The 12,245-nt window shown below is 51.3% G+C and overlaps 1 protein-coding gene across 3 annotated transcripts in view; it reads left to right on the forward strand.

Annotated features, from left to right (window-relative positions):
- The first annotated feature begins 2,024 nt into the window (after window positions 1–2,024).
- The window catches only part of KBTBD11 (kelch repeat and BTB domain containing 11), a 32,249-nt gene continuing 22,028 nt past the window's right edge, over window positions 2,025–12,245 (forward strand). For all 3 annotated transcript variants that reach the window (XM_073017918.1, XM_037985345.2, XM_007961593.3), the window contains exon 1: window positions 2,025–2,448. The gene's annotated coding sequence lies outside the window, so the exon portion shown is untranslated. The remainder of the gene's footprint in view (window positions 2,449–12,245) is intronic.

Raw genomic sequence — 12,245 nt, forward strand, 5'->3', positions numbered from 1 at the left:
TTGGCTTAAGATCCAGTATCCTGAGTGAATTGCACGGATCGTCTCCTTGAGCCCTCTCAGGTAGGTGCAATGGTGTCTCCCTGGAGCACAGAGAGGCCAAGTATCTGGCTCCAGATCACAAGACTAGCAGCAGGTGAGGCTGGTGTCTAAGGTCCCATCAGCTGAACTCCAAAGTGGACTGTCTACAAATTCGGTTCAGAGTCCTCCCAGCCTGGAGCCCAGTTTGATGGCATCCAGCATTCAGAGGCCAGTAAACCACTGTGCCCTGGACAACTCCGTAAGCTTCACTTCTATTTTCAGGGTGGTTTTGCATGTTGAAATATTTGCATGCTTCGATCAGGCTCTCCCTGAGCAGGGGAAAATTTACGTAGTAAAATAGTATTACCCTTGAAATAGATTTAAGATAGGTCCCCCTTCTTCTTGACAGTATTACAACCCAGTTCAATTTCAGGAACTCTAGAGGTCTCTGTAGTTATGAAGAACTAATTAAAGGCATGAAATGCTCCTCTGCAAGTTTCATAGACCATGTTGGGCCTACAGTCCATTTCTAAAATAAATATCTAAAGAAAGAAAAATATGGGACTCCCCACAGACTACTTATCTACTAGATGGTGTGGGGTTTGGACGGATGTTATAAGTGACTTCAGCGACTTTTTCATTCAGTATTTATTGACAACCTAGTGTATGCCAAGCTTGTAAAATCCAGTGGGCAGTGCGACCTCTTCCCAGGTCTCTGACTGCTGGCAGGATGGCAGACAAGATGCTGTGGGGCTTGTATGTTCAGAGCACCGTGTCTTAGGTGACCTCCGGGGCCTCTGGGGGCCCAACCCCAGGGTGGTGGGAAAGCCAGATGAGGCTTTGTGTGACCTGCTCACGGTTCTCTGGAAAAGAATGGGGGTAGTTAGGCCAGGCGTGGGGGCTCACGCCTGTAATCCCAGCACTTTGGGACCCCGAGACGGGTGGATCACTTGAGGTCAGGAGATCGAGACCAGCCTGGCCAATGTAGAGTGAAACCCCGTCTCTACTATAAATACAAAAATTAGCTGGGTGTGGTGGTGCACGCCTCTAGTCACAGCTACTCGGGAGGCTGAGACAGGAGAATTGCTTGAACCCGTGACGCAGAGGTTGCAGTGAGCCGAGATTGCACCACTGCATTCCAACCTGGGTAACGGAGCGAGACTCCATCTCTAAAAAAAGAAAAAAAGAAAAAAGAAAGGACCACAGAAAAAGAAGTAGTATTCTGCAGCCAAAGGGAAGTAGAGATGCACTAAATCACAGTAGAGTCTGAAACATGTTTGGAGTAAATTGAACAAAATAAAAATGGAGCAGCATGGGAATTATTTTAGCCCCCACCAAAAGGGTCTGTTTAACGAAAGTTTTCAATTTTCAAAAAATCTGAGTAGCTCGGCCTCCTGTAATTCAAGTACTGACGGCAGGTACTACTCTTCTTGGTAACTGAGTGAGAAGGGTTTTAAAGATGTTCTCCGGGCGTTAGCTTCGGTTCTGGAGTCATAATGGCTAATTATGTGTATACAGCATGCAACTGGCAAAGACTGTCAGAAGCAAAAAGAACAAAAAAAGAGAAAGTAAAGCCTCCGGCTCTCCGTGCTTATGGAAATCTCATCGTCATTAATTTGCACAAAACCATTAAAAATAGCATTTGCCAGCAGGGGTCCAGTGTTAATTAGGACTCAGTCTGGGAGCAGCTGGAACTCTGCTATCCGGGCTCCGTCCTCACCGCCCTGAGCCCCGTCTGCGCCGCAGGGGCCGGGTGGGAGGCAGAGGCCACGTTTCTAGATATGAGAAAAAGCTCCGACGTTTCGTCCACTCTCCTGTTGTAAACTTTAAAAAATTCTGGAATCTGTGAGAATTTGGCAATAGATTTTTAACCACTAAATATGTCAACAACGCATCGCCTCTACTTTTACCAAAAAATAGGCGCACAAAACTCCCCTGTTTGCGCCCGCGGGCACCTGTCTCCGCCTCCTCGCAGGAAGCGGCCCCCGCGCGTGGGCTCGGGCTCGGGTAGGGGCGTGGGCCGCGGTCCCGGAAGGGGTGAAGCGCCCGGCGGGCGGGCGCGGGGCAGGGAGGCCCGGGGGGAGCCACAGCCGCTCCGCAGCCCGTCCGCAGACCCGGCCAGGCGGCGCGCGCCCGAGAACGCCCCGTGTGCACGCGCCCGCCCCCCTCCCCGCACCCCGCGCGCGCCCCTCGCAGCCGGGAGCCGGAGCGCTGGCTCCGCGCGGCCTGGAGAGGCGGAGAGGCCGGTCCGCCGCCCCCTCTGCCGCCCACGCCCCGCTGCGGGTCGGAGGAGCAGGAGCGCTCGCAGGTGCTCGGAGAGGCCGGGCCGCGGCTCCCACAGGTGCCGGGAGGAGGCCGCGCGCATGCGCCGGAGCCCACCCGCCAGGCTGCGCGTCCCGGGCCCGGGTGCTGAAGAGGAGCCGCGGCGAGGTAGGGCGGACCCCGGGGAGGCAGCGGCGGGGCCCGGCGGGCGGAGCGGGAAGGAGCCCGAGGCGCGGGTCGGAGGGGCGGCGGATGGTCGGCGGATGGTCAGCGAGTGCGGCAGAAGGCGGGAGGGGAGCAAAGGAGAGGCCGGCAGGGGAGAGGCGCGGAGGGGAGGCGAGGCCGGCACGGGAAGGGAGGGGAGCGGAGGGGAGGGAAGGGAGGGGAGCGGAGGGGAGGGGAGGGAGGGGAGCGGAGGGGAGGGGAGGGAGGGGAGCGGAGGGGAGGGGAGGGGGCGGTGCTGCCCGCGGCGGGGTGGGCGGCGGTGGGTGGTCTCCGCTCCGCCCCCGGGAGGGCGCGTAGGGGGCGTGGGGGCTTCCGCGCGGGGTCTGCCCCAGAGCCTCCCCCGGGACGCGGCAACTCCGGCCGGAAGACAATGAGCGGCCCGCGCCGCGCCCATGGTCACCGCCCGCCGCCGAGGGTCCCGCCGCCCCCGCCGGAGCAGAAGCCGGAGCTGAAGCCGAAGCCAAGCGCGCGGGGCCGGGGCGGGGGCTCCACCCGGGGTTGCTGCGCTTGGCTCTCGGCTGTCTCGGGGATCGGCTGTCCGGAGCGGACGGGGGTCCCTGCTGGACTCGGGGCCCCGGGAAGGGGAGCGCGGCCCTTGGTCCTCCGCGGCTGCGCGCGGGGTGCGGGGGTGTCCGGGCCGCTGACCCCCGCGAGCCCTGAGCACCCCGACCCACCCGCCCCACCACGCCGCGGCTCCCGAGCCCTGCCGGGCACCCCCTCCAGCCCCCGCCCCACGTGCTGGGGAGACCTCCAGGCGGTCTGGGCGGGATTCCGCAGGGGTCCCTCCTCTCAGGCGGGGCTCTTTCTGGAGCAAGAAAAGAGGGTTAACCAAAGTCCACCTTTTTAGAGTCCTACAAAACCGTTTCCCCCTCCACCCACTCCAGTGTCTATTCTAAGGAAGAGAAAAGGAACAAATCAGTGCAGCGAGCTTTATTCTACTCAGCCCACGAAAGGCACCACCGTCAGATTTTAAAGTTCCTGCCATCCCCTCAGGCACTAAGTGAGAAGTTCGCCGGGTTCCCGCCTCCATTTCCTACTAAGGAGCCGTTACTCAGGCTCCAAATAGGAACCCTTTAATGGATGTCAGTGGAACCCTTCAGCCTTTTATCCTGAGCTAATAGTGTACATTATTAGAATAATCCTCCCCACTCCTGACATCACGGAAGGGAGTGTTCATTGCCTTCAGATTTGCTCCAGCAACAACCTGATGCCTGCAAATTTATGGTAATTGGCATTGCAATGCTTCCATCAGGGCATAACTAAGCAAAAATTGTAATGAGATAAAGCCTTTGGACTTTTCATGTCAGTTGCACAGGCATTGCTGGCCATAGCATTATAAAGCACATAATAAAATTAGTTAAAAGATGTTGCTTACAGTATAGTCATACGTTAGCAGAGCCACGTTCGGGTCAATTACAGACCGCCAAGATGACAGTGGTCCCGTAAGATTATAAGACTGTTTTCCTTGTGTCTTTTTCATGCTTAGAAATGTGTAGATACACAAACACCATTGTGTTACAATTGCCTGCAGTATTGTGTGCGCTATACAGGTGTGCAGTCTGGAGCAGGAGACTGTGCAGTGGAGCTCAGGTGTGTAGCAGGCTGCACCGTCTAGGTGTATAAGTACCCTGTGTGATGTTTGCACAGTGATGAAGTCACCTAACTACCACGTCTCAGAACCTGTCTGCATCTGAACCATTCATGAGTGTATTTAAGCCAGCACTGGGCTTGGGAGGAGGGGAGAAAACTTAAATGTTGTGACTCAGACTAAAGAAATTCCCAGGGAGCAGGACTCTGTGTTGACTGATATCTGGGCCTAACTTGACCCTCAGAGCACCTTGCCCTGGGAGGATGGAAGAATCCGGAAAGGTGGTTTGGAGGTCATTGCATCATTTGTAAACTCCAAGGCAAACCCGCTCAGTGGGGTTTCCGTATGTTCTGGTACAAGCAGCAACCTTGGCAGTGGGAACCCAGCAGGTCTCGTCTTTGTCCCTGTGCTGATCCAGAGACTCTCCGTGCTGTGGATGCCTCCATCTGGGCACATGTTTCAGTTGTTTTCTAAATACCAATAGCACAGATTGTTCAGTAATAATAGCTTTGCTGCAAATCTGGAATCACTCAGGCAGCTGCAGTGCCTCTCAGCCTTCTTGCATCCAAGGCTGTGATCAAGGAGGAGTGGCGTCTGAGTGGGCTTGAGAAGGGCCGGGAGAACAGCGGGTTTCCTGATCACAAACCAGCCTGTCATTCAGCATATGTTCCCTGGGTGACTCAGGGCAATATCTGCCCTTCTCTGGAGGTCAGGGGCTCATTGTGTCAATTGTGGTCTTGAGGTTTTTTTCTCTTGAAATCGTTGTAATTAAGCTAAAATTATAGTGTTGGTACCCAGCACATATTTGCAAAGTATTTAACAATGAGCAAAAACTTTAAGAATAAATTAAAACATGTAGGAGTTTACTTTTTGCTAACAGCCAGGTTCCTGCTAGAAATGATTTTGAAATAAACGGTGTTTGGAAATAGAAACCGTTGCATGTCTTACGTGCGTTTTGTTTGAAGGATTAGCATGAATTTCCTTCTGAATATTTGTGGAGTTACCCCGCCCTCCCTCCCCCCCACCCCCCGCCACCCTGCTGTGGGTCAGGCACAGTCCTAGGTGCTGGGGATACAGTTGCAAGTAAAGTCAGCCTAGTTCCCTGCTCTCTGCAGCTGAGAATTTAATACAGTGAAAGGCATTCAGCATATAATTAGTTGATTCTTAGGTGATAACACACAGAGACTAGTGCTTTGAAGGAGAGGAATACATTCCCATGAATGCTGTAACAGAGGAATCTAAGGGGTGACCTAAGGGGTGAGAGGGATGGCTCAGGAGCCCAGGAGGGGGAAGTTTGTGGCAACATCGTGTGCAAAGGCCCTGTGGTGAGGACCAGAGCACGGAAAGGCCAGCGAGGGGCGCTGGAGCAGAACCTAGTAAAAGTGTAATGTCACCCGATTTTATGACTGACTTGTGGCATTTCCTTCTCATAAATTGATGGACCTTCACACTTTAGAGCAAGCTCCTACAGCCCATGGCCCACGAGCCACTTGTGGCCCAGGACAGCTTTGAATGTGGCCCAACACAGATTTGTAAACTTTCTTAAAACATTATGAGTTTTTTATTATTATTATTATTATTTTAGCTCATCAGCTGTCATTAGTGTTAGTCTGTTTTCTGTGTGACCCAAGACAGTTCTTCCAGTATGGCCCAGGGAAGCCAAAAGATTGGAGACCCCTGCTTTAGAGCTTGATGGAGTTTCACATGGATTAATTTTGTAGCATGGAGACATCCCGAATCCTAAAGTGAAATCATTACATAGGAGGAGGCACATAGAATGTTTCGTAAATGAAAAACCACAGTGCCGATGTTAGATGGTATTGTTACTGTTTTATTATAAAGACGTGGAGTCCTGGGGACATACGTATGGGCGTGCTTCTACGAAGTCTACCATCTTTGTCCAGGCCACCTCCATCTCATGCTTGGACTTCTGTAGTAGTCTCTGGAGAGGCTCTGCATGTCCTCTCTTTGAACAGACCCTCCTACAGAAGTCAGAATAATAATAATAATAATAATTATTATTATTATATTTTGAGATGGAGTCTTGCTCTATAATCCAGGCTGGAGTGCAGTGGTACCATCTCGGCTTACTGCAACCTCCACCTCCCGAGTTCAAGCAATTCTCATGTCTCAGCCTCTCGAGTAGCTGGGATTACAGGCGCCCACCACCACATCCATCTCAATTTTTTTTGTACTTTTAGTAGAGATGGGGTCTCAGCATGTTGGCCAGGCTGGTCTCAAACTCCTGGCCTCAGGTGATCTTCCTGCCTTGGCCTCCCAAAGTGCTGGGATTACAGGCATGAACCACTACGCCCGGCTCAGAGCAATTATTTTTTTAAGATCTTACAATATTGGGCCTTTCATAGCTTCCCTTTCCTGCAAGATGCAGTCCACAGTTCTCAATATTCATAGCAAGACCCTTGTTCCAATATCATGGTTGTTGAATAAGCCACGCACAACTTAGTGGCTTAAAGCAATAGCATTTATTTATTTATATTTTAAGTTCCAGGCTACATGTGTGGGAGGTGCAGGTTTGTTACATAGGTAAACGTGTGCCATGGTGGTTTGCTGCACCGATCAACCCATCACCTAGGTATTAAACCCAGCAGGCATTAGCTATTTATCCTGATGCTCTCCCTCCACTGCCCCCTACAGGCCCCAGTGTGTGTTGTTCCCCTCCCTGTGTCCATGTGATCTCACTGTTCAGCTCCCACTTATAAGTGAGAACTTGTGGTGGTGGGTTTTCTGTTCCTGTATTAGTAGCAATAGCATTCATTTTGCTTAAAAGTCTGCAGTCTCGCTGGGCACAGCTCACCTTGGTGCCACTCAGCACCAGATGCGGAACTTGAAGGCCAAGGGCTGGAACCATGGGGGCTCCTGACTTGCTGCCTGAGGCTTGCGCCAGGAGGATTCACACATTTGGGGCTGGCGCAGCAGGGGCCCCTTGGGGACCTCCCCCTGTCACTCTGTGGCCGTCCGTGTACTCGCTCCAGCGTGGCAGCCTTGATGCAGCGGACTCCCTGTGTGTTGAGTCAGGGTCACCACGGACTGTGACCTGAGAAAACAGCAGGTGGAACCGGGTCATCTTTCTCACGAGGTGGGTGTCGCGTTGTGTTGCTTCCCCCTCAGTCCCCAGCCAGCCATGTAGAAGGGGAGGGAATGGGGTCCCAGCTGTGAGCAGAGGGGAAGCTCACTGGGCGGGAAGGACGTGCCAAGCGGGGTGCATCCATGGCGCATCTTTGGAAAACAGAATCTGCTCTTTCCACTAAGGTCATGTCTCTTCCACATAAAAAAGGCCACGGCGATCCCCAAATCTCATTCTGTTGTGGCAGCAGGCTTGGGCTCCAGGAAGTCCTCATGGAAGTCAGGTGTGAAAGTGCCTCCCTGGGCTCTAGTCCCTCCTCCGAGGCGAAGGCTGGTGCTCCAAAGTGATGAGAGACCCACCCCCAGCCCACAGTGTACAGCCCTGGGCAGGCACAGGAGAACTGCTGTAGGCCCTCGTGCTGGTCAGAGTTCTCCAGGGAAACAGAACCAACTGGGTACGTGTGTGCATGTATGTGCGTGTGTGTGTGTGTGTGTGTGTGTCTACACATGTGAGAAGGATTAGAGAGCAAGATTGAAGGGGCTGGCTCATCTGATGGTGACGGGGCAAGTTTGAGATCTGCAGGGCAGGCCGGCAGACTGGAGATCCAAGGAAGTGCTGGTGTTACAGTCCCTCTTCCTCGGGCCACCACAGTCTTTTTCTCTTAAGGCTTTGACTGATTGGATGAGGCCCACCCATATTGTGAATAGAAACATGTTTTACTCAGAATCTTCCCATGTAAATGTTAATCATGTCTTAAAAAAAACACGCTTAGGCCAGGTGCCATGGCTCCCAGCACTTTGGGAGGCTGAGGTAGGCAGATCACTTGAGGTCAGGAGTTTGAGACCAGCCTGGCTAACATGGTGAAACCCCATCTCTACTAAAAACACAAAAATTAGCCAGGTGCAGTGGTGCGTGCTTGTGATCCCAGCTAGTCAGGAGGCTGAGGCATGAGAATCGCATGACCCGGGAGGTGGAGTTTGCAATGAGTCGAGATTGCGCCACTGCACTCCAGCCTGGGCTACAGAGCGAGACTCTTATCTGAAACAAAACAATAAAACAAAACAAAAAAAACCCTTCACAGTGACGTTCGGACTATGACTGATTAAATATCTGGGTACTGTGGCCTAACCAAGTGGACACATAAAAGTACTTATCATAACCTTCCTGTTCAGAAAGGGGGAAGTGGGCAGCAGACAGGGGTCTCCGGCCCACGTGGTCCTGAAGTGCAGCTGGGTGCTGGTCGGCAGCCTCTGGACAGGGCTGGGGCCTCATCCTGGGTGGCTTCCACACTCCTGGCTGTACCCTCTGGGCTCTTGGATTTGTTTGGGGAGTGGCTCTTCCTTTCCATGGAGAGGCCTGTGTTTGTAGCTGAGAGGTTTTTTTTGCATCCTGCCCAGAGTACTTTGGGAGTCCAGTGCCCAGTCTCGCTTTGTACTGAATCTGTTCCCTGTAGCCTGAGCTGGCAGTATTTCATCGTTCAATTACCTAAAAATGCTGCTGTGTTTCGTCTTCTATGAATCTGCTGGGATTTATAGAATCCCATGTCCAAGCATGACATCTTACTGGATGGGATTTGATATTTTGAGGACAGATATTGAGATAAGAAGATAGAGGCCCAGTCTGTGTGCTGGCCTAAATGAAGTGAAATACTGATAATCAAACTTTTTTTTTTTTTTTTTTTTGAGACGGAGTCTTGCTCTGTCACCAGGCTGGAGTGAGTGGCGCAAGCTCGGCTCACTGCAAGCTCCGCCTCCTGGGTTCAAGCGATTCTCCTGCCTCAGCCTCCCGAGTAGCTGGGATTACAAGCGTGTGCCACCACGCGTGGCTAATTTTTGTATTTTTAGTAGAGATGGGGTTTCACCATGTTGGCCAGGATGGTCCCGATCTCTTGACCTCATGATCTGCCTGCCTTGGCCTCCCAAAGTGCTAGGATTACAGACGTGAGGCACCACGCCCGGCTGAAAATCAGAACTTTTAAAATGAGCTCCATGAAGCTACAGCCTCTGGCTCCACGCTGCAGGCAGCCTCCAGGGGGATGCCACGTGCTTCCGCATCCGGATGGGGTGGCTGGGGTGTGGTTTGTGGTGGCAGCATGTGCTGAGAGGTGCTTGTCCCTGCCCTGGAGCCTCCGCCAGCTGGAGGTGGCACCGTGCAGCCACCAGGGCAGGGACACCATCTCCTGGTTCTATTAACTGTCTTTTCTCAGAGAGTGCCAGCGAGAGCAGATGAGTGCCTCACAGTTTTCAGCACAACTTTAGCCATCTGCTCAACCCGACGGGCCACAGAAAGCCTTCCTGCTTGTTGCATGGGCTGAGTCTCCCGCAGTTTCATGGGGTTTGTGGAAATCTTTACGAACGGCTGGATCACAGACTTGTTTTCAGCTTGTTTCAAATGTCTGGCATTGCAATAGTGCAAAATAGTAACAAGGGCCGTAGGATCTCAGGGTCTGGTTTTTAATTTTAGCCCCAACCCTAATTGGCTGTGTGACCCTGTGAGCCTGTCAGTGAATTTCACAGCAGAAACCTAACAGGCCAAGAGAGAGTGGGGTGATCTATTCAGAGTGCTGAAGGAAATAAAAACTTGCCAACCAAAATTTCTGTATCCAGAAAGGCTGTCATTTAGAAATGAAGGAGAGAGAAAGACTTTCCCAGGCAAACATCAGCTGAGGGAGTTCACCACCACCAGACCTGTCTTATAAGAAATGCTTAAGGGAATTCTTCAAGCTGAAAGAAAAGGACATTAATTAGTAACACGAAAACATTGAAAAGTGTAAAATTCACTGGTAAATGTAAGTAAACAGTCGAATTCACAATACTCTAACACTGTAATGGTGGTATGTAAATTAACTACATCTTTAGTCTGAAGACTGAAAGACAAAACTATTAAAACAATAAAAGATACAGTGATGGTTAATTTCAACTTGAGTAGATTAAGGGATACCCCAATAGCTTGTAAAGTATTATTTCTGGAAGTGTCTGTGAGGGTGTTCCGGGAAGAGACGCATTTGAACCAGTGTGAGGAAGATTTGCCCTCAGCACCATCCAATTGTCTGAGAGCCCAGATAGAAGACAATGGCAGAAGAAAGCCAAATTCTTTCTCTCCCCCGCCCCCTCTCCCCTGTCCTGGAGCTGGGACACCATCTTCTGCCCTTGGACATAAAAGCTCAAGGTTTTCCAGCCTTTGGACTCTGGGACTTGCGCCAGTGACCCCCTGGGTTCTCAGGCCTTCAGCCTTGGACTAAGTTGCTCTATTGGCTTCCCTGGTTCTGAGGCCTCTGACAATAGACTGAGCCATGCCACTGGCGTCTCTGGTTCTCCAGCTTGCAGATAGCCTGTTGTGGGATTCTCAGCCTGCATAATGGTGTGAGCCAGTTCCCCTGGTAAATCCCCTCTCATCTACCCATCTATCCAGCCTTCCTGTTGGTTCTGGTTCTCTGGAGAACCCTGGGTAATACAGCTATGGTAATATGTTAAGGGATAGACAGTACAAAAACCTGTCATTAGTGACATCAAAAGCATAAAATGGGTGGGGGGGGGGGCGGAGTTTAAAATGTAGAGTTATTTTATTCAATCAGTTAAATCGTCAGCTTAAAATAGACTGTTAGAACTGTAAGGTATTTTATGTAAGCTTCATAGTGACCACAAAGCAAAAACCTATAGTAGATACACAAAAGGTAGAAAGTCAAGAATCAAAGCATACCACAACAGAAAATCTAATGACAAAAGAAGACAGCAAGAGAGGAAGAAAGGAACAAAAGACCCACAAAACAACCAGAAAACAGTTAAGAAAATGGGAGTCGTAAGTTCTTACCTACCATAATTACCTTGGACATAAATGCATTAAATTCTCCAATCAAAAGACATAGAGTGTATGAATAGGTTAAAAATGTATACGACCCCACTGTATGCTGCCTACAAGAGACCTACTTGGCCTTTGAGGAAACACAGACTCAGAGTGAAGGGGTGGGAACAGATACTCCATGCAAAGGGAAAGCATTAGCGAGCAGAGGGAGCTATGCTTATATAAGCTAAAATCGACTTCAAGTTAAAACTGTCAAGCAGCACACAGAAGCTTTGTCTAATGCCAGCAGCATTTTATAATGCCAGAGGGGCCAATTCATCACAAGTAAAATTTTAGTACGAGTTGCCGAGCACTTTTTTGTTTTTTTTTAAAGACAGGATCTCACTCTGTCATCCAGGCTGGAGTGCAGTGGTGTGATCTCAGCTCACTGCAACTTCCACCTCCCAGATTCAAGCCTCCTGAGTAGCTGGGATTATAGGCATGCACCACCATCCCCAACTAATTTTTGTATTTTTAGTAGACATGGGGTATTACCATGTTACCCAGGCTGGTCTCGAACTGCTGACCTCAAGTGATCCACTCACCTCGCCTCCCAGAACACTGAGATTACAGGCATGAGCCACCACGCCTGGCCAGGTGAGCTCTTTGGATGTCCTGGGTGAGGTTTGGTTTAGATAATGTTGACTGTATCCAGTCCCCTCCTGCCACATGTTGGGCATGTGTGCCCTGAGGCAGCAGTGACCTGCTAGAGGCCTGGAGTTGGGTGGACTCACTTCTGTGCCACCCACAAAAGCAGAGCCACACCTAGAACTTGGCAGCCTTGGGCATGTCTGCTGTGTCCCCACGGAATCATGTCACCTCTGCTGTAACCCTGTGTGCCACCCCCATGCTCCAAAAAGGATGACCTCATCTAGGCCAGGTCATCACAGCTGAACTCCTCAGCCAGGACGTAACAGCCACCATACATCTGTCCCTAGTCACGATGCTCCTCTTCCTGAAGTCCTGTCCCAGGCAGCTGGGTGCTCCTCATAACCCTGTGCCTGCCACCTCTCCGTGACCTGACCAGGGTGCTGGGGAGTGACTCCCTCTCTCTTTCCATCATCTGTTGGGGTTATCTTGTAACACCTCCCTCAGCACTTGCTGCGTGACCTCATGATGCATCTTTTCTGCTTTTGGTCTTCACTGGATGTGCTTAACGGCACCTCCATGAGGGTCAAGCTGATGACTTTTCACATTGTCCCTATAGGACCTGGGGCCATCTTGTGC

The sequence above is a fragment of the Chlorocebus sabaeus genome, chromosome 8, assembly GCF_047675955.1.
Source record: "Chlorocebus sabaeus isolate Y175 chromosome 8, mChlSab1.0.hap1, whole genome shotgun sequence".
Lineage (NCBI taxonomy): Eukaryota > Metazoa > Chordata > Mammalia > Primates > Cercopithecidae > Chlorocebus > Chlorocebus sabaeus.